Consider the following 23,240-nt stretch of genomic DNA (forward strand, 5'->3'; position numbering starts at 1 on the left):
GCGTGGAACGCATCCTCCATGTAAAAAAAGGTCTCAGTGAGCAGTATATTAAAACATTCGGTTTCAGCCTTTTTTTAACACGATATTGCGCGGAACGTATTCCTCGTGTAAAAAGAGATCCCAGTAAGTAGTATACGTATTAGAAGATTCCGCGCTTCACAGTTTTTTTTTAACACCGTACTTCGAGAAACGTATCCCCCATGTAAAAAGAGGTTCTAGGTATTGTTAATCTGCGAAATACGACGTTTTTATTATATTTTTTAAAGTTATGTTTGATCATTTACTAAGTAGGCACTGGTTGGCTGTTGGTTGACAAGTAAAATAAATTGTTGAGATTTTTTCATTAAAAAAAATATGTGTATTTATTAATACATTTCATAAAAGGTACATGTTTTTAAATAATTCTATACATATCTACTTTCACACATCGAGTAAATGTTTTCACTGTAACTCTCCAAAAAAAGAGTGGAGAGTGACTTACAAACAAAGAAACGTTAAAATATATACAAGTATGTATGAATGTTTTCAATAAAAGTAAATCGTTGCTTTTTCCATACAATATATGTTATACGTACAAATAGTTATCTTTAAAAATGCGTCACTTAAATAAGTAAAAAAAAAGGTAAAACTAACTAACCTATAAAATTTATCTGAGCCTTTAAATATTTGAGTCAGAAAAGTGTAATGATTATTATTTATATAAGCGCAAGGCTTCGTGCCTTTAATAATAATTTGATAGAATACATTTTATTAGTTAGTTAATGTAAACTTATATTACATGAACATAATATTGTTTTATTTTAATTATCTAAAAACAAAAGAGGAAAAAATCTTCTTTTTAATATTTAATTTTGTTTAATTGTTATTTGAATGCATAACCTCTTTTCGTGTCCCCTCTTTCCGATCTACTGACAGGCCTCTGAAATTAAAACTTACTGGGTTTTTAATTTTTCTTTTCTTTATTGAGTCCTTTTACCAAAACATGGTAATATCGGCCAAATTTCATCTAGTTACGAAGTCAATTAGAATTCGATAACCCGCATGATTTGTATTTGTATTTGGAGTTATTGTTATAGATTTTGTTAATATTTCTAATTTAAAAACATTATTGTGATTCCTTTTCTTTTTTTCCACAGGAAATCCTTGGATTCTCATCAGTTATGTGATCAGCAAAAATTATGTCACCAGTTTTTGGTAAGTGTTTTTTGTTAAACTGTCTATCTATGCTAATTATTACAATTTAAATGTCATTTTATCTTAGTGTTTTTGGATAAAAAATGTATTTCTATTGAAAAAATGTGTATTTAATGCATAAATTCTTTGAGAAAACGTCAATACTGGTAATTTATTTCAATACTTAACATATTTTAAAAAATAATTGCTATTTGTTTATTTCCCATAAATAAAAGAAGTATTTAAATCTAATATCTAAATTTATTATTACTCAAAACAATTTAAAGTATTAGAAATAATAATTATTAATGGAAGAATATTATAAATCAAGTAAATACTACATAATATAATATTTTTAAATTTAATGTTAACGCAAATTCGTTATATTGGTTGGTAATAAAAAATATTTATAAATTGAATGATATCAACTCTGGCTATGATGAAACACGAGTCTGCAGAAGAAACAAAACTTTTTATGTCTCTTATTGATTTAAATGATGAAGTTCTATTTTTTGTAATCTTCAAATAAACATTTTCACATCAGACTTGGAAAGTGTAATTTGTTTAAAATCTGTTTATCTTAATGGTAAGGATAAATAAGTAAAATTATACGAATGAAAGTGATGCAAATACCACAAAAATATGTTTTACAGTATTAGAAAGAGTACGAGAGTATAACTTATAACAAGGGAGACAGAGACGCTGTTCTGTGGCTGTTGTTTGTGTAAAAGAGACAAAAACAAAAAAAGATTTTTTTTACAAGGAAATATTTGCGTTCTTACGATTAACCTTAATATTTCGATTTTGGGGCCATTTCAACGAGTTGTAAATAACTCACTATTAGAAAATGGGAATCAATTGGAGTGGGGTTCGAACCCCGGATCTCTGATCCACGAGTCTACAATACTAGCCACCGGACCACAGCCCAATTCATTGAATCAGTCAGTTATTGGCAGTAAGCGGGAGTGCACGTAAGTGTCAGACCGGCGTGTTTATGATTTTTAAATTACTTTGCTATAAGTGGTCTAAATTAAATTATAATTATTGTAAATTATGAAACAGAATGTCAAAAAGTTTTATTTTTTAAATGTCGGAATTTCAGAATATTCTATCTTTTGCATGAGGTAACATCTTCGCCTTTAAATGAATTTTCTAGCACATTCTTAGAGTTAAAATAAAATTTAAATGCATTTATTTTATTTAAAAATACTTTGAATGTTATCCTTTTCTGTCTTGATACGTTAATATTTTAATTATATGTGTTTTTAATAATATCATTTTTAATCGAAAATTTTATACAATTATTTTCTAACTTTTAATGAACACAGGTAGTATGTACATATGCAGGTAAAAATTAAGTACATTTACTTTGTAAAATTGAATACCTACACAGTAAATACTCATAATGGATAAAAAGTCTTCCTGGGTATTGTTTTGGCATCCTGCTATAGAATTTAGTATAAGAAATGAGAATTTCAAGTAAATACAAAGATCGTAAGGTTTTATAAGCACACAGGAAATTTTGGTCACGTAAAGTTACATTGTCTTACACGCAGTATGTAGAACTAACATGGAGAGACCCACCAAGAATATTTATGTACCAAACCTACCTACACTTACATCCTAATTCGTCAGTAGTCGGTAGTTTATTTTTCACCCAAATCTACTTAAAAGGCATATGAAAATAGGTAAACTCAGTAGCTTTAAGAATGATTATTAAAATGCATTATTTGGCATACTTTTTAACTGTAAATCTAATGAAAAATAAATAAAAATTAATTTACTACTCAATTAAAATTGATTTACCTATTAACTCCCAAAAAAATTAATTAAGTATTATTTTTAACATCAATACTCTCGAATTGATTGATTGCGCCTGTCCCTTATATGTACTCTCACGCACAGAAATTTTAGCCTTGTTATCGTGGTATCAACGCTAAATCAGGGTCATTTTCGTCTGTTAAAATTTAATATTAGAAGGGAATAATAATTATCTCTCATATTTGTATGAATATTTTTCTATTTTTTTTATAGAATTTGGTCATTATTTATATTATATTATTTATATTATTATATTATTGGGCATAACTTATATAGCGCTATTTTCGTAATATAATACCTCAAAGGCGCTTTACACAGTGGTTCTATAGATTCATAAATTTAATTAAAGCTTTTAAATTTGTAATTTAATTAAGACAACTAATTTGTTTATTAAATGCTACGGATTTATTCATTTTTGGTCATGCCATGTCTTTCTCGGTCTTCCTCTATTTCTGCATCCACAAATATTCGTACTGTAAATATTTTTAGCTGTTCTTTTGCTGTCCATTCACTCTTAATATCAAAACCAACGCAGAGCTCCTTTCTTGATTTTGTAGACATTGCTTACCTCCGCCTTGCATAATGCACGGATCTATACATTTTGAAATACTTCCCAGGGGGTGAAAATTCAGTATTTTGCCTACAAAAATTTGGATAAACTCAAAATATTGTTGACGGAAGTCGTAGATACCTGCATGAGATTACGATAAATAAAAATGATTTTTAGAAGGCGGTACAGGTACTTTTTTAGAAAAAATGTAAAAATATTTCTTACAATTATTATTTTTTACCATGATATTTTCGGTTGTCATGTACGGTGGTCGAATTAATACGAAAAACCCCAAAACAAGTTCATACATTACATACATTTGTAATATAAATCTGTGGAGTGAGAGAGGAATGACTAAATTATTACTAAAGAGGTGCCGTGCCAGCTACATGGATTTTGTAAATTCCTGGAGAAGTAAATCCCAGTGGAAAAAATACTCTTGGTTATTTAATACACAATGAACGATAAATTTAAGAAATTTGTTTAAATGCAGGAATGGATTTCATAAATAAACACAACAACAGATAAGTAAGTCAATAAAAAATCAAAATATCTAGCTAAAAACAGAAAGAAAAAAAAAATTTAAGCACAATATTTTGAGTTTGTCAAAAATTTGTAGATCAGAACTGGAGTCAACTCCCTGGGAAGCTGTTAATACTAACATTTTGCAACAGAGATGAAGAACATTTTTGAGAAGGTAATACAAAAGATATAAATAAAGATTTCATCTCTTTAACTTCGCAAACATCAACAGATGAAAGAATTGAAGGGATATAGATGTTAAAATATGGGCAGAATGGTGAATGTTACACAGTGCGTAAAGTGGCTACTTAAATCAGCCAATGACAGGTCATAAGCCCTGTGAACCTTTTTAAAAAAAATCTTGTGATTATTAAGATATATTTGAAAATTATGGTTATTAACCCTTTTCTAGGCTATGTTTCCCATATTATAGATATGATTTAATTTTTATCGTGAACTAAAACAGCATTCAATAAAAACTGCTTTCTCATATTTTTCATTTTTAGCTGCACTATCGCAATAAGGGACTTCAACCCTATTGGAAATTGTATAACATAAATGTTTTCTTGTGCGCAGTAAAAATTGGAGTTGAAGTCTATCAGAAATACAAAACTTTCAAATATCGCAATGCTGATAATACAATATATAAAAATTTATTTTTTTGTTTTTGGATTAGTTTATTAGTCTATTAAAAAATAATGAATTTAAAAATTACCACTGAATTTCCTCATTCATAATAAACATTGATTTAAGCAAGAATAGAATAAGGTTGTCATAACACACAACAGAATCTCAAAGAAATCATTAGGTATGTATAAACTCGGAAAAAGAGATGCCTGAATGTACGAAGAATAAAAAGAGTTTGAATGAATTAAGAAATTAGTGTTTTGTTTACTGTTAGATGACAAAATATTTGTTGACTTTCTGTGTAAAAATGTCAATTTGAAGATTACAAAAAATATATCAAGTCCGTGTGTAGACTAGTGTGGCATCACAGCCACACAAGAGTTATAAAATTGTGCCTACTTTATCAAATAAAATATTATAGTGTGCCTACTAACACAAACGAAAGTCGCATGTTTAATTTGTTCACAGACAGGCACTAACTCATTGACATAGTTTTATTAAACATTTGAACGCACTGTACCTACCTACATTCATTATCCAATATTTTTTACCAGCTTAATTTCAATGAATATTTTTTTTATCAAGGTATTTTTGAGTTTTACACATTCCGCCGAGTTAAATGGTAAATAATAATATTGGAATAATTCAATGTAAGTTTTTTTCTTTTGATGCGTGCTTGCCTAGTAAAAAAAGGAAAAATAAATCTGATTAATTTAGGTTTAATAACAAAATTTAAAAAATATATTATTTTATTATTATTATTATTTATTTATTTACGGACAAAGTCCATTATAAACATTACAATTAAAAGAAATTTTTACAAAGGAATAAAAAAATATAAGGAACAGAAATAAGCAGCAAAGACAGATGATAGATTTTTTAGATTAAGTAAAAAGCATAGGCTAACTATACAGATTCTTTAGCTGATTTGTAAAGAAAGACATCCTTACACCATAATAATCAAGATCTTGATGATCGTTCACCCGCCTGATCATTCTGGGCAAAGGCGACTGTGCACCATAATTGGTCCTGTAGTGACCGAGGAAAAGCATTTCATTATTTCTTAGTCTACGGGTGGGAACGTTAAAAAGAATCTTTTGCAAAATTTCAGGGGCATCAATGAGACAGTTCATAATTTTATACATGCAGATTATATCTGCAATGCATCTGCGTTTTTCAAGACTTGATATGCTTAAAAACCTCTCCATATCAGAATATGAATAGTCTCCTCTTTCCAATCCCATCTTCCATGCAATTTTTCTTATAAAACGATGTTGAACTGATTCAAGGCGCTTGATATGAACAGCATAATGAGGGGACCAGATTACAGATGCATATTCAAGAATAGGGCATATTCATTTTGGAATTTAATTCTAATACTCGTTTACAAAGATTTAAATATGCTGAAAAAACTCGTATTTTTTTAACCTACGTTACGCCTCCGAATATTAAAAATATATACGATGTGCCGAAAGATTTTCTCAAAAGTCAACTGGGAACGCTTCGGCTTCCGGGCGTGGTCGTGACTGGATGCTGTGGTGTTCAAACATGGCCGCCGCATTCCCCCACTTCTCTTCAAATCGACCACTTGAAAATATTCACCCCAAAATATATACATACCCACGTCGCCATGGCAACAATGAGACGTACGTGCTCAAACGCTTGCGATAGAAACGTTTCCATCTCGTTTTCGCTCGCTCAGCGTCGCACTACGTGAGGGGGATGGAGGTACCGGCTTATTGCTGTCCCTTTTTAACTGACGGTTCGATTTTGGGGAATTCTGAGTACGCGCTATTCTAACGATTTTGTCTATGCAGCGCTTACTGGAGAACCGGAAGAACAGGTTCTCGCTGGGTTCTGAATTTGAAAGGGTACCGTGTGGTAGAAAATTATTAGACACTTAAAAATAAGAAAGTTCTTTTCTTTTAAAAATTGCCGATAGCACAGTTATTGGAACAATACAGTTACGGTATTAGATTTAATCATGTTTATAATGATTATTGTGCATTGAGTTTTTCGCATATTTGTTAAAAAACTTCCATATTCAAACAAGTAATATTCCATTTAATTGGAACCTTAGTTCTTATAACAATAAACAAACTAGAATCGTACTAGATGAATGTCTAGTTGGATCTGTTTTCAAAAATAATATAAAATAACCCACAATTCAAAGGGCAAAATGAACATTGAGTTGTATTTTGATAAAGAGTGTGAATAAATAAATGAATAAATAAATTCAATTCAATTTAATATGTTACAACAGAGATAAAGAACATTTTATAGAATGTAATATAGAAGTCTAGGTATTTACAGGGCTTACAACCTGTTATTGACTGGTTTAAGTGACCACTTTACACGCTGTGTAACATTCACCATTCCGCCTATGTTTGAACATCTATATTTTTAAATCAATCACTTCAAAGGGGGTTGAATACAGTTCTTGACTACAAAATTTTGTACAAAATCAAAATATTCCTCATGTAGCAATTCAGTTTAACACTTAACTAAAAAAATACGCCATCATCAAATTAATAAAACTCACCGCATTCTTGAAAATACTGTCGAAAAATTATTCTCTTGATTACTCAAAGGTTAATTAACTTTAGTTTTGTAAAGGTAAATTAACTTGGTGAAGTTCAAATGATTTGTAACTGAAATAATTGGTAGGTAGTTACTAACTGGAGCAAATAATTATCACAAAATGAAAGCATTATTCGTTACCACTCCTAACGACTCTATTTGAAAACTGGAACAGAATTGATCTGTTAATGCTTTTATTTTTTCACATAATAAATTAGAAAGTTTTACACAGCTGCTCTGTGATTGGATAAAGAATAAAAAATGCATATACCCTGCTCACCTTCTGTATTAGATCTGCTTTCTCTTACACTGCTTACTCCAAGACAAGGGCACAAAATGACGTAGGTACAGGGTGTTAAGAAATACTCCGTATTGTTTTTTGTATCAGACAATTAAAAAAAAAATAACAATACCTCAAAAAAATCTCTATTGAAATACATGTCAACAAATAGTAGGAACAGTAGAACTCCGTTCATCCGAACTCCAGACATCCGGATGGCCAAATATCCAAATCGTTATGAAGAAATAAAAAATAAAGGAAATGTTTTTAATTTAAATTTAAGTGCGCAATTAACATTGCTGGATATGAAGTTAGCAATTTTTTACGTGATTCCAATTCGCTGTATTATTTTAAAAGTAATTGAATTTGCCACTTATTAATCCGGACAGTTAGAGTTTTACAGTACTCGTATACTTTTTTCGTACTGTATCATCATGTATGTAAGTCAATCCATTTTTTATGAAGAAGTGGATTACAGTGTTTTATTAAATGTGTTTTATGTTTTAGATATTATTTTGCCCATGATCCGTTTTATGTTAATAACATTTATTAAAAATAGTAACGCGACTAGATATGCTTTTTGAAGTATTTATTGTATAGTTTGTCAGTCTCGTGGTGTAGTGGTCAGCGCGTTTGCCTACCATGGTAGAGATCTCGGATTCAATTCCCGACATGGTTGACATGGAATATTTATTTATTTTTTAAAAAAGGTGTTTTACAACTAGAATATTTCATAGTCCCCGGACTGGCATCCGAGCTGAAAGTCTGATCATCTTACCTTTATGTAACAAAAAATGATACAGATATGCTTCGATTGGTGTATGAGTGAAGTGCCCTATGGACCATGATGATAAATAAAAATATGCTGAATTCCACTAATGTGGTAGAAAGATTTTTCAACTATTTTTGGGTAGTTACTTTTTAAATTTAAAAAAATATTTTTTATAGCCATTTAAGAACTGCTTGACAATATCTAGAGTAAACAATAATACATTCACATTTTACCAGCTGTTAAAAAATATTGTTAATACTTTTAGTATATTTTTACTTTACCTAATTATAGCAAAATTATTTAATAATATACTACAGCATTTTTTAAAATTATTTTTATCCTTATCTTCATTTATTTTTTAATGGACAACATTAAAACAGGCACTAAAATTTTTAATTTTGTTGGTGGTTTGAGAAAGAAAATAAACCGTTTTTTTTATATTTATTTTTTTATACATATTATCAATTAGGTATTATGTATGGTAAACTGGAGCGTGTTGAACCACTTTTTATACGTTTTTGTCTAAACTTGAAACCGTTGAACATTATACTGTTATTTTAGCTTTAAAAGATATTGTTGTCTGGATTTAGAATGAAAGCAAGAAATTATTTAAAAAATCACAAAATTTAAACATTTAAAATTTAAAATTATAACATTTACGATGAAGGTGAAGCTGGTTTAACACGACCCGCATACGGGGCGTATTGAACTAGTATGTGGAGTGAGTGGACCCGCTATTTACAAGTGATGCATTCATTGAAAAAAGGCATAATAAATTCCTTAAAAATAATCAGATATTCCAACCAAACACAATTTATTTGCAGCTTTATACCACAGCAAAACATTAAGTTTTCTAAACCTTTATTTATAATATATGTAATGACAAGCAATTCATTATTTTTAATTGATTGACAATGTCAAATTCAAAACCAAAAAATGTAACAAAATAGTCTATCGGCATCACTATTAAAAATATATCTTTGAAATGAAGAGATGTTGGTTCCTTGCTCTGCTAAGATAAATACATTGCTACTGCCTTTTTATCTTTAATTTTAGATTTATACTTTGTTTTTACATCAGTGTTTAAAATACTTAAAGCTTCAAATTTACATTTGCCTATTACGTCACCAAATAAAAAAAAAACGAAACCATTATTTTTGTTGTAAGACGTTAAACCAGGCTCTGGTTTCCTGAATCATAAAACTATCTTCAGTTCCTTAAGGGAATAACCATGATTCTTATTTTTATTGTAAGTACGCATCATGTAAAATATAAAAATAATAAGCGGTATTCGGCGCGTTGAACCAAATGGTTCAACATGCACTGGCTCCCTTTTTAAGCATGTCATTAAACAGCATTAAACAAAAATAATTTTAAATACTAAAACAAAAAAAGTCTCACTTACAGTTATTTAAAATTCATACATTCATAATAAATGTGGAGAGCGAAAATCAACACCAATAAATCTTTTACTCTTTACTTAAAAAACAAAAAATCAAATCATGTTTTTGTTCTGATCGCTACACGGGAATAATGTTATATTATATTATATTATTATTGTACACGATGATGTTTCTCCCTCGCATTCAAATGCTTGTTCATACGTTGACAAGTTTCACAGATATGAAGGTAGTGCAACACGCCCCGGTCTACCCTACTTTGAATAAATATTCAAAGTAGGTAAAGAATATTTACAATGCGAATGTTGATGGATGCAGAAATAGAGGAAGACCGAGAAAGACATGGCATGACCAAATCCAACCAATACTTGAAGATGGAAATGTCCGTTGTTGTTTGTTGTTGTTGAGGTAAATGTCAACAAAGTTGGGATTCAAACCCATATCCACAGCAAAGCAGCCGAATAAAAATATTTAAAAAGTTTTTTTTATTTATTTTATTGTAAAAGCCTCGAGTACGAAAAATGTACGCTCAATATAAATTTTAGTAAAACTGAAAATTTTAATTTTATCTTATTTATTGAAAAAGAATTATTTGGATGGCTATTTGCATTAGGTACTAAGTTGATGGAAAAATAATGTTAAAAAAAGAAATGGAAAACTCTTTATTCAACCTTTCTATTTGAACACTTATGTAGGTTTCAATTGTGAATTTAAATGTGGTTTTGGAGTTTTCATTCGATTTATAAATAAAAATAAATATTTTTAATATTATAAAATACTTACCTAAGTAAACACGTGACATATAAAAAAAATGTTTCTATTAAATTAATTTATTACGAATAACCTGAGTAATTTAGCTACTCTATCGTACTTCCATAATATGTAGGTATATGCCATCTTTGTGTTCGTATATTATGAACCCAGAAATTAGAAATAAACGAGCTTCTTGGGTGTTTTAGAACCACAGAGAAGATAAATTTAATTCACCATGAAATTAAACTGTAGGGATTTACAGATATAGGATGAACACACTCTACTGCGGAAGGAATAGTTTCAGTCTACTACCCACAAAGTAATAAGGAAGTAAATTGAAAAACTTTCTCCGCTTTGCCAAACCAATTACGCAAGTAACCCTTACATTTACAACAAAAGGTTTGGAGCAGTTGAAACTTTTACAATTTCTGGATTTGCTATTGGTTTCTGTAACTTCAACAAATTAGAAACTCGTTTTTATATTACGAGCATATAAAACTGACTTTCTGAAAAGTTTTGTAACTACTGTTTCAGAAATGCAATACAGGTGTATCAATAGCAAATAGTACGGTTTTTTAATAAAAATATAATTAAGGTCAAGAAAGGAAAATCTTCTTTTAAATATTTTTATTTCATTATACAATTTAAAGTGTAATTAGACAAGAAACATAAAATAATTTTCAAAACGTGATTTTGGTTTTTAAATTTAGATTTTTACACAAATTATAATATTTAAATCACATTCTGATAAAAAGGTTTCTATGCCAAAGCTTTATTTTAATATAATATATTAAAACGACGCAATTTTTAAAATTTATTAGGTAATATAAAATTTAGTCGTGATAAAGTTAATTATTAAAAATATGAAAAATTTAATTAAATAAATAAATAAAAACATTCAAATATTATTAGGGCCATAAAGCGTTTTAATGTTAAAATTAAAAGATTTTTGAATTAGTAAAAATAATAACTGTTTAGAATATCTTACTTAAGAATTTCGTGATAGTAATGGAATATTTCATTTCATGACTAAGTTTAAAATATCGTATTAAACAGATGAGACATAACACGACTAGACCATATTATACTAGATTAGATTTATATAACCCTAACAGGTTTTTAAAAAAACAATAAATGAATGAACGTATTTTTTTTAAAACAATCATTTTTATACAAGTGACTAGTGATAAAAAGTTTTGTTAAATGTGGTTTGGTGAATAAGTTCCTTGATGAGTCCCTCGGTGAATTGTATCATCTTCTGTTACGTATACTGAAGGTATACCGGAAAGAATAGCACTCAGGATACATTCAGTATACGTACAGAAAGTGTTACTTTATCTTCAAGCAGTAAACGGAAGAGAAGCGGAGAATCATCTGAAATCAAGACAAAATCCAAGAACAAAATTGGCTATTAAAATTCCAAGTAATTCTTCATCTCGACGGCAAGCGATGAGTAATCATGGACAGCATCTGAAATGATAAAACAAAATATTATTTTATCTGTTTTACGGAGGCGAAGAACAAAGGAGCAGGCAAAAGAAAATACGTTTCCTACAGATAATGTAAGTCGATGTCTCAAAGCGAGAATAGTAAGAGAAATCAGCTGCGCGAATCTTCTCGGGAAACAGGGCTGCAGAAGGGAGAAGGAGGTAAGCGCTCCCAACGGCGCAATCGGTTCCGCGTTATAAAATAAAACATTCGATTTACGGCGCGTTAGGGAGCCGTACCGACGAATACAACCGTCTCTCGGCCGTACTTGGGACAGTGTACTATGTAAAAGCTTCGGCCGTATCTATGGAATCGTAAGACGACTGCGCAGCCTACCTGCGTACGGCCGAACGTAGGCGGGATGGCTCATAGAAAACGGCGAGGTATCGGAACGGAAAAGGGAAATACTTCGATCAGTGGATGGCGTAAAAAAGGTGTCGAGTAAAAAAGGAAAAACTCTCTCAGAACATATTTTTATATGTCGTGAAAGTGTGACTCATTTTGCCTACAGCTTCCAAAAAGCGTAACGAGCTATCTAAGGAAGATATTATATTCGGGAAAGAATACGAATAAGGTTCAAAAGAAAAGCGCTCCGTCGAATAAATTCAAGTCTTTTTGTAACAAGAATAAAGTTTTATCTTCGTCGCGACGTGGAGCTGAAATTTTCAAATACACCTTTGGACAAAATGCCCGTTCTGTCTGATTCGCCTAACTTTTAGCTTACTGTGGTCACGATTCCAGAATCAGGTACGATCTTTGCTGAAACGAGGAAGCTTTTGCTTATAACGGATATAAGGGGCCGTACAATCTAGATCCAGAATATTGATAAGGGGATGTTATTTAAATTTGGATTTATCCAGACACATTATGTACACTGCGGGATAAACGACTTTGTCATCTTAGGAAAATAGCCATTGTGAACTCGTTCATCTTAGAAAAATATGATATGGAAAAATAAAATGTAACATTTTTTACTATTAAATAATAACGAAATGTGATACCTTTGAGAATACCGTTATATTTATTTATTAGTTATTTATAAAGAATTTATTATGTCTCAGACTAGTTTCGTGTTTATGATGTACCCGAGTACCACGTACGTCATTTGGGGAAAACGAACATTTTATGCCTACCTCACGACTTAAATTCCGCAAATATTGGGTACAAAACATTGCAAATTTGTACATGTTATTAAGGGCGTTTTCTTCAGACAATTTTAGCCAATCTTGTGCGAATAATTTGCAAAAGCAAAAAAAAACGAGCCACGTGGTTGGTTGAAATATTACCGTTGCGATTCTGTATGAATACAACTTTTGTTTTAAGTGATTTATGGTAGGTGTACGCGTATTGCACACACGAACAAAGTGCTTTTATTTTGAAAAAAGATGCCATTGTTCAATATCCAACAAAGAACGTTCGCTTTACACAGCGTGGGAGATAAAAAGAGGGATTTATTTAGGGGCGAGAAGTAACTGAAAGACCAAAATTGAGTTTAGAAAAGAGGGAGTGTCGAGAACAATGAATTGTGATTTAAGCTCTATGGATTTTAAGGCATAACTTGAGAGCATGAAACGTAAAAATAAAAATGCAAAAAATATATATTTTTAATATTAAGTAAAATTCGAAACAGTCTTACTATTTTAATCATAAGTAGCTAAAATATTTCGTAATAGGATTCTATAAAAGTATTTTTTAAAGTGGTTCCGTTTCTAAACAAAGTTTCTAGGATTTTTTTTCAATTTGACGGCTCCGCGATCGTTAATTTCAATTCTGACGTTTACGATTGAAGCTGAACGCGAGGCTTGGCAGAAGAAGTAAAAGAGAACGAAGAGAAGGGGATAGATGCTACACACATAGGTACATAAACACATATAAATGTATTTGTATACACATGCGTCTTCATTCATTCGTATCCAACAGAACATAGAGCATAAAAGTAAAATATTAATTATTACCTTTATTTCAAACGTTGATTCCAGCGAACGGCATCTGAAATAGGCAATAAATATAAAATTAATTTAACGACTACAACATATCAAAATTAACATAGTACCATGATAATTTAACTGTTTATATCTAACATACTTAGATATTTAACATAAAAAAGGATTATGGAAATAATCGCCATCGGGATAGGTACATGCTTCACCTGTATTTTTCTGCATTAAAACATTGAATTTTTCAACAATATTGAAGAAGACCCTGTTAATTTATTTAATGATAACTAATAAAATAAAACAAATATACTTATAAAGCTAATTTGAAAATGGTAGAACTCACCTGTTGTCTAGGTATGACAGATGTTTTGTTTTTTTTTAAATCTAGTATTGCACATTGGCCTTTCTTTCCATTTCTCCACAGTTTCTGTTTTGTTAATCCTATGTTATTTAAGTTGCTAGAAGTCGGTTTGTTATTTGTTAGTAAAATTTTGAATTTGTTAGTACATTTGATTTTTCAGTGTAGATTTCAGGAGAGCGAACACTTTCAGGAGCTTTAGACGTGCGTCGCTTTCCGGCGTCTGTGGGCGTCTGTTGGTCTCCCGCGCTCCGAGGCAGCGTCGCGACGTTTTCCCCTACCCTCTCCCGTCGTTCCTCTACCCTTCCGAGCCTAGCCATCGAGAGGGAAAGAGAGAGACTCGCAATCCCCGGTCTCGCTTTTAAAATTTATATCACGAAGCCGTTCGCGATCAAAGCTTTAATCAAGCCTGAAGGCGGGTGGCCTCCTCTCTCTTAACAAAGCTCACTAGAGGTAAAGAGAGACGACGAACTCGCGTCTGTTCTATTCGAGAGTTCGAAGAGTTTATATTAAAAAGTGTGTATGCAATGGTGTACTTGATGAGGCCATCTTGCGTTCTATCGATAAGTTTTTTTTTGCGTCTAATTTTGTTTTCACGACGCCTTCTGTTTTTAATCTGTCGTTTAGTCTGGCAAACATGGCTACTGTTTGTTTCATTCATTCACCTTCTGCAGTTTGAGGTAACATCAGTCCGGGTGATGTCTGATTTAGTATAAACTTACGTCAGTATGGATGTAAGCATCTCACACGCCATACGTCACCGTGGCGACGTTGAGCGATGACTCAAACCTGAAAACAGTAAATCAAAATTAAATATATTTTTCACCTACAGAGCGCGGTAGTCGGCTGTTTAAAAAAGACTAAAAAGAAACGTTTTTCTAAATTTGAGGCTATAAATTACTTTTAAAGTCGCGTTAAAGATTGAATGTTAAGATTCAAGTTAAGGGTCATAAATCATCTGGGACAAAAACATTTCTCAAACGGACGACAGATGTCACTGTAGCATTGCCGGTTCTCAGTAACGGACTACTACCTACTGCCTACTGCCTACTTCCTATCGACTTAAATGTAGAATTTCCAAAGATACAACATAAAACGTACACAATAATAAATCCATGAAACCTCATTCTTTTGATGTTTCAATACATTGAAACATGTCATGTTAAAACTTTTTTAGAATCATATAGTCTTTATAAAATTTGATATCCGATCTGCAAAACTGCTTAATGTTCGTAAAATATAAACTTAGTTACTTGCATACATTTATTACTTCCGATACGTTTTTTTTAAATAAAAAAGCTTTTAGAAACTACAAATAATATTAACATATATTTTTTCAACGAATATGATGTATTTTACATAGTTTTGATTTATTTTTGAATTTTGTTACTTGATTGAATATCAAATACTTATTTGTATTTTTGAAATGGATTTTCAATTTTTAGCCAAATAAATATATATCACTGTATTGCTTTTTCATTGTAATCAATTTTAAGTAATACATTCGGTTATTAGAAAACATAACTAACATAACTTCAGTGTACACAATTGTCGAATAATATTACTTAAATATCGGTTGATTAATACATGTATAAGTATTATAATTCAAACAGAGAAACTTTATTCATAATTAAATAAATAAATGACGTAGCGCAAATTAAATATGAATTGTAAATAATTAATAGGTCACTAGTATTGATAAATAATACAATTAAACAGCTACCAAAGTGTTTAGTAGGTACCTACTATATCATAAAACATTCAACGTTTATATCATAAAAATAAAGAAACATGGAGTAAAAGTTAATTTATTAGTATTATTACTCTGATAAATTAATCTAATAGCATTATATTGGTAACAAAATCCTTTAAGATCTTTATTATTTTTATTTAGTTGTTACATATTTACATATCTATAACCGCAATTAGCATTGAATTATTTACACAATAGGTTAATTGAGTAGTAAAAGTAATAATACATTTTTTTTCTGGTGCGTCATTTAAACCCTAATTACGGATAGCTTTCACGTTCTAAAGCAGTAAATAATGTATTTTTTAAAGTTATTTATGTCCTACAGGTTGATTTAAAAATAAATAAACCGTTCTAGCAATATTATACATACTATAACTTTAACAAAAGCTTTTCATGAATAATTTAGTTAAAACTTAATGGTTGAAAAAGTAGGTTACAATTTTTGAAGATAGATAGCTTATAGGAAGTTTATCAGATGTAATATTTTATATAAATATTGAGAATATTGAATTAAGATCAAGAATTATTTTTAATATTTTTTAAAGCAAATTCACTGCATAACTTTGAAAACTGAGTACAGAAAAAAACATATGGACTTGTCTTTTTACCTGGAACATTTGAGTACTAGAAAAGCTCTTTTAAAATAATTAACATATTTTTAATCACTTACTCTATTGTTACCAATTCAAACAACACGATTCACAATTATTACGAGTTACTTGCACGGTTGAAAGTAACACAATTTTAGGAAATAGAAATGGTGTAATATGATCGTAACGCTGACTTAACGCCGTATAGGCCTAATTTTGTTGAGTATTTCCGTCGCACGGCGTAGTCCGCTTGATACAAAATGCAAACTTGAACTCCGTACTTACTACGCGCAACTAATGTTCAATTTTACACCGAGCAAGGCTAGTCCTCGCTGGCTTCAATCATATCATTCATTGGCTGACAGATGATCATGGTCCCCCATATATTTTTTGTCACACCAGCTGAATTTATTCTATTCAAGCAGGGCGCGGATCGCGGTTCGGCGGTTCCTTCACACTCAATGAGCCATGCCCACATATACACGGGAATTATTTACATGTATATGTATAAAGCTGGCTGAAATTCATGTGCTTGTATTAGTTTAATTGACCTCAGTATGCATTGAGAATGATTTGTGTATAATACATGTTTCAGTTGAATTTAAGTAATTTATTTTTACAAAAAACATTTGAGTGTGAGTTTTTTGCATGTCTATTTAACTATTTAACCCTTCATTACCTAAGAAATCAATTACCTAAGTATGTAAGTAGTAAATAAAAAAATTGTACTTTTTGTTGAAAAACCATTATTATTATTATTGCATGATTTTTTTTTTGTTTCAAAAATAATTCAATACGCTAAAAATTTATGGGAAAATAGTTAAAACAAAGCCTGGATAGAAAATATGAAAAATATAAAAATAAATATAGAGATATATCAAATTTGCTACACTATACAATGGTAACACTCGTGTAAATTTAAGGTATGAAAAAAAAAATTACTTGGTTTTTATTTTGTAGAACTATAATAATTATTATTCGCCTACAGTCTGTACTGAATTCCGCAGCGAGACTTATTTTTGGAATCTCTAAGTTCAGTCATATCACTCCACTACTTCGGGATTTGCACTGGCTACGTTTTCCACAGAGGGTGGAATACAAACTCTGTTGGCTTATGTATAAGTCACTGCACAACTCTGCTCCAGAATATCTAAGGGAACTCTGCATTCAAGATGAACTAGCTGACATATGTCTTACGCTTAGATCAGCTACATCTTCGTCGAATGGAAAAGTTATTATACCTCTACGCAAACAGCGCACTAAATTCGGCGAACGTGCATTTGCGGTCGCAGGCCTTACGGCATGGAATGCTCTTCCAGCAGAAGTCCGAAACTGTGAGAGTGAAGTGATGTTTCGGAAGAAACTTAAAACCCACTTGTTCTCTAAATCATTTGAATAAATTCTTAGCATGTGGTGACAAAGTACATTCTTTTTCTTAAATTATAAAGTTAAAATTAAATTTATATCTTTATATAATCACTTTGGAAAGCGCCTTTGAGGTATTTTATTACGAAAATGGCGCTATATAAGTTATCCATAATAATTATTATTTAATATTAATATCAAACACCATGAGTATTGAGTTTACTTAAAACCGTCTATTTTATTTTTGAACACAAAAACATAAATTCGGGCAATTGTTTCGCCTTGCAAAGGCGAAGATTAATTGAAGTTCAATTTATTATTACTTAAGTACTTAGAACTATAAAGCTGTACAAGGACATTCAGTCCATTTAATGTTCACATTCATCTGAAAACGCCCCAACAAGACGAAACAATTGACCGAATTTTCGTTTTTGTTTTTGAAAATAAAATGAACGATTTTAAGTAGACTCAAATCAGTGTTCGATTTTAAAAGTCAAATTATGAAAAAATGCGCATATCTTAAATACATTTATTGGTGCAAAGCGAGAAAGTATTTTTTTCATTTTGCTACACATAATTGTACATCACATTGACATTTGAATTTAGGCAATTTACAGCGTTACCTTGTTGATTAATTTACTTAGCGCCATTAATAAAAAAAAACTTCAAGATATATTGATGAAGCAGATAAATACGTAAATATATGATAGGCTCTATAACGGGTATTCATTTGACTATTTTGAACCCCACTGTTAAGACCAATGTTAGAAAATATATATCAATCTTGATCAACCTATAGAGTTAAGTCCAATTGTCTACTGATATTTGAACATATTCAAAATATTGTTTATCATGAATGCTCCTTGAACACAGCCGGAAATTAAACATAGGCATGCTTAAAATGTCTCGTACATTCTTAGCATTAAATTATTCTTGATAACGGGGGGTTGCTAGCAAGATCTTGTGAAATTAATAAAGGAAAAGACAAAAACTTTCCATTCATTTTTTTTACATTAGGGGAGATCCGCCTAAGTTGGTGGGTTGGCTAAGTTAACGTAGGTATATACTTAGATCCGGTATTAGAACATGAAAAATGCATGTTAGAAATTGACAAATAATAGTGTGATATCATTCTTATATTTACCACACATGATTTAAAATAGTGATTTGCGATCTCCAGGTATGTTAAATATTTAAAAACGATTTTTTTTTCAATAGGGATTGGATACAATATCATCATTTAGTATGTTTGTTTACGTGATTTCACTTTTTAATACCAAACATTACTCTGCCCGGGTAGGTTGACGGATTCGTCAACATACCTGTTATATGATGTTTTTAAATTTGAGCATTACCAAATAAATATCTAAGTGACAGGTTTTTGTTATTGTTTAAGTTTATATGCCATAAAAGATAAACAAACAGGGAACAATGGAGATCTGAGAATATAAAACGGGCTATATATTTTTTTATAAACGGTTAAGTTAGTTGCAAAGAAACTGCACTAGACTTAACGAGCAATAGGTATATTAGAACTTTAAAACCCACGTCGTTTGACGAATATATAATTGATTTTCATTTATCTTTATGTGCTTCAGAATCATTGTATGAGAACATTTAAACCTTGAGCTTAGCGACAGATTGACAGGTATTTAGGGTAGAATATTAATTATTGACTTTATCGATCGCAAAAATTATCGATGTGAACACCGCAAGCGATATCGATGGGAAGAGTAATGTGATTTAAGAGGACTCAAGTTGACAAGTTTTTTGTCCTATTAAAAATGGCGAGGGATCAGTTATAATTCTGAAGCAAACAATATTAATAAAACAAACAAAAATATGTTTTTGAAAATAATTGTACTTTAGTTTAATTAAATCTGTTACTTATTTTCAGTCGTCGCCTACATGTTTCTTTTATAATTTTACTTGATGAATATTCTTGAATTTCGGTTTATTATTTAAGTATCTATATTCTCAATAGGAGTTAAATTATTGATGAATTAAACTTAGTCAATATTAATTTTAATTCCTTAGTATCGTCAATTTAGGCGGGTTTCCCCTACGCATACTTACGAGTACATAATTTTTGTGTTCGTTAAATAGTGGTGCTCGCGCATATTTTTAAAAGGGGAAGGTAGGTAAGGGCGTGTCTCCAACCACAAACGCCATTTTTATTGTTTGACAACTAACCGTTATTTTTATGTAAAAGTTTATAATCTTGTTTGTCAAATTGCGCGCTCGTAAAACGTTTAAAAGGTGAAACGAAACCGATCGAGGTATTATGAACTCAACGAAAATAAAAATAAAAACAAAATTGTTTCTTAACCATAAAAGTATTTTATGGGGACCAACACAAATTTCTTCGAATGGGCACTAAATAAATCACTTTTGAAGAAAGGAAATGATCTTAAATTTGAATCGTAAATTCATCCGGGAATAAAATGATTGGGTGACGAAACGTCGGATTGTCAAAAGCATTAAATAAATTAAAATCCTGTTTTTATTTTGTAAATAAAACGCCTATTCGCTTTGTGTTCACACCATTTTATGTACAAAAAAGTTTATTTGTTTTATTTACGGGAAAAAACAAAAGCAGTACTTAATAAAAATATATAAAAAAAACCATTAGCGTTAAAGATACAAAAATAGTGCATTGAGTTGCCCGAAGAAAACATTAAGTTTTTTAAATTATTTTTTTTGGTAAATTTTGATATTTAAAAAAGTTTTTAATTAAATAAATAAAACAAAATTAATAACAAGGATAAAAAAAAACATTTAAAAATAAAACAAGGATATAAAGAAATAATCCTCACAAAAATACCTACTTAAAACACCTAATAAATTATATGTATGTGAGTTAGTGTATGTACATATGGAAATTATTGTTTAATTAAGTTATTTATTTTCAGGAAAAAACTAAAATTAAGTTTAAAATTAGTTTAATTAAATCAGTGTATACATATTGACTTGAACATTAATAGGCGGTAGGAATACAAATTTTCGTTTTCCAATATAAAAAACAATTATAAATCGAAAATAACGCAAAATGCTTTAAGATTCCCCCTTTATTTATGTTTTTAAAAGAGAATGTGTAGCAATATGATAGCAAATTTTACATCAAGGGAGGAGCTGTACATTCAAATTATTTTTTTTTTAGAAAATTAAGGGATGGTATTTCTAGTATTTAAAATTGTCAGTACCTTCCCTAAATAATGTTCAAAATCTAATTTTAACTACACGTTCTTGGCAAATGTATACTATTCCTGAAATATAACTGTATTAAACAATATTTATGATTGTATTTTGGTTTGGAAATCATGAATAGATGGATTGCAGACAATAAATCTTACCAGCGATAAATTTTATTTTAAAAAAATAATATTATTGAAACTTTCGAAAACACGATTTTCAAAAAAAATTTAATGAGTATTCTCTATCCGAATACTGAAATTTGTAAAACGGAATTTAAGTGCCACGGGAAATAGGATATAAAAAAGGTTTTTTACACGCGGTAAAACTTAGAGCATTCAATTGTACTTTAAAGATTCTCTTAAATTTATGATATTATTAATTAAAATCAACTATTTTAATTGACGTAACAATTTTTTATAAAAACAACCAATTATAGAGTGTTGCGTTAGATTTCCGATTTCTGGGAACCTAACTCACCAATCAGGGCAACTCACCGAAGAGACCTAGTGACATCACAGGCGGAAAGATAAAAAAAATACAAAACTATACAAAATCTTAGCGATGATAATTTAAAAAAAAATATTATTCTATGTCCGCTTCCTAAATGGAGCACATGGTGTCCGCAAAGATCCTCCAAGCATTTCTGTCGGCTGCCAGCTCCTGTGCATCCTCCCAAGTAAGGTTCGCGTCCCGTAGTTCTGTCACGAACTGCCGACGAAGACTCAGCAGTGGACGTCCAGGATGTCGAGAACCTAATGCCTTGTAAAGTGACAAGCGTGGTTAAGGCTCTCAGGAGGCATCCGCAGCACATGGTCAAGCCAACCGTATCGCCTCCGCCTGATGACAGTTGTCACCGGAGTTTACTGTGTCCGTTCCCTTATTACTTCATTCATCGCAAAGTCAAACCACCGCACACCCAATATTCTTCTCAGACACCTATTCTCAAAGCTCAGAATTTTATGCTTTGGGCTCTAGTGAGGTGCCACGATTCGCATCCGTAGAGGAGAACAGGTGTTATGCAGGCGTTACATAGGCGGCATTTGGGTTTCACTGAGTAAATAATACGATTCATAAAATTTTGGCTTGGTGTGATAGTCTATTAACCAATAATTTAAAATAAAAAAATACCACTGAACTTCCTCATTAAGAGAAGTGCTATTTATTCTTAATTTTAAAGATTAAATGTCTTTTAAATGTAATAATAAATAGATTTTTAAATACGTAATCGTTAAAAAATATGGTTAGTAAAACAATAAAAAATAGTGTTATTATTCACTTCAAAAAAGTATGATAAAGAACCGATTTTATTTACATATCAACAATTTGAACGAAAAACATTAGACGATTCCAGTCAGAAAATTAGACATTTTCAGGCAATTCAAATTTAATACACCATTTGATGGATTTACAATGATCTCCTATACGTTATTGTCTCTTTCCCACTTCCAAGGCCAAAGCTCTCGAGTCGGAGTGAGATGGAGGAAGAAAACGCGATAATAATTTTCGATAAGTGCTTGAAGCACGACATTCAAATAAATTCGAAAGTCTGACGTTCCATGGGATAGTCTATGCAGCCGAAATATAGACATTCCCGTCTCTCTCATTCCTTCGAGGATTCGGAATATTAGAGCAGATCGGAGATATGACGGAACGTGACTGATGCATGACGTATGATAGTGTTTGTCTCCCTCGTGTTTTTATACTGATCTACGTGAGGGTGTGTGTGACCATTTAGTTGAATGATAGTGGTGTTTGTGTACGAATCACGTACGTCCAGGACAGCTTTAAAATAAAAACATTGCGCAGTTGCGTAATTTTATCGATGAAATAACCAAAATCGTAACTCGAATCATAAAATTGAATTTACTAGACAGTTTGGCATACGGATTTTGATTTTTATAGATGATTATTTTGTTAAGTTATCGCAAAGTGCACGACGTGCAAACTCGCTAAATAAGACTAAAATATAAATATCACATAATACCTTTATTATGCAATATAAATGAACTTGATGCGAAATTAACTAGCTCGTAAAAACGCTATCAACCGCGGGTCGTTAAATACTTTGACACTGTT

General features: G+C 30.7%; 2 long non-coding RNA genes across 2 annotated transcripts in view; one reads left to right on the forward strand and one right to left on the reverse strand.

Annotated features, from left to right (window-relative positions):
• The window catches only part of LOC148283049 (uncharacterized), a 386,042-nt gene that overhangs the window by 210,138 nt on the left and 152,664 nt on the right, over positions 1-23,240 (forward strand). Inside the window, exon 3 of the long non-coding RNA XR_015821948.1 lies at positions 1,137-1,194. This is a non-coding gene — a long non-coding RNA (uncharacterized LOC148283049). The remainder of the gene's footprint in view (positions 1-1,136; positions 1,195-23,240) is intronic.
• On the reverse strand, positions 11,311-14,474 carry LOC148283050 (uncharacterized). Its single transcript, XR_015821947.1, has 3 exons — positions 14,247-14,474; positions 13,922-13,955; positions 11,311-11,948 (listed from the first exon to the last, which is right to left on the reverse strand). It is a non-coding gene; the product is annotated as an uncharacterized LOC148283050 (long non-coding RNA).

The sequence above is a fragment of the Micrasema longulum genome, unplaced genomic scaffold (assembly GCF_059751315.1).
Source record: "Micrasema longulum isolate JH-2025_06_02 unplaced genomic scaffold, ASM5975131v1 h1tg000266l, whole genome shotgun sequence".
Taxonomy (NCBI): Eukaryota; Metazoa; Arthropoda; class Insecta; order Trichoptera; family Brachycentridae; genus Micrasema; species Micrasema longulum.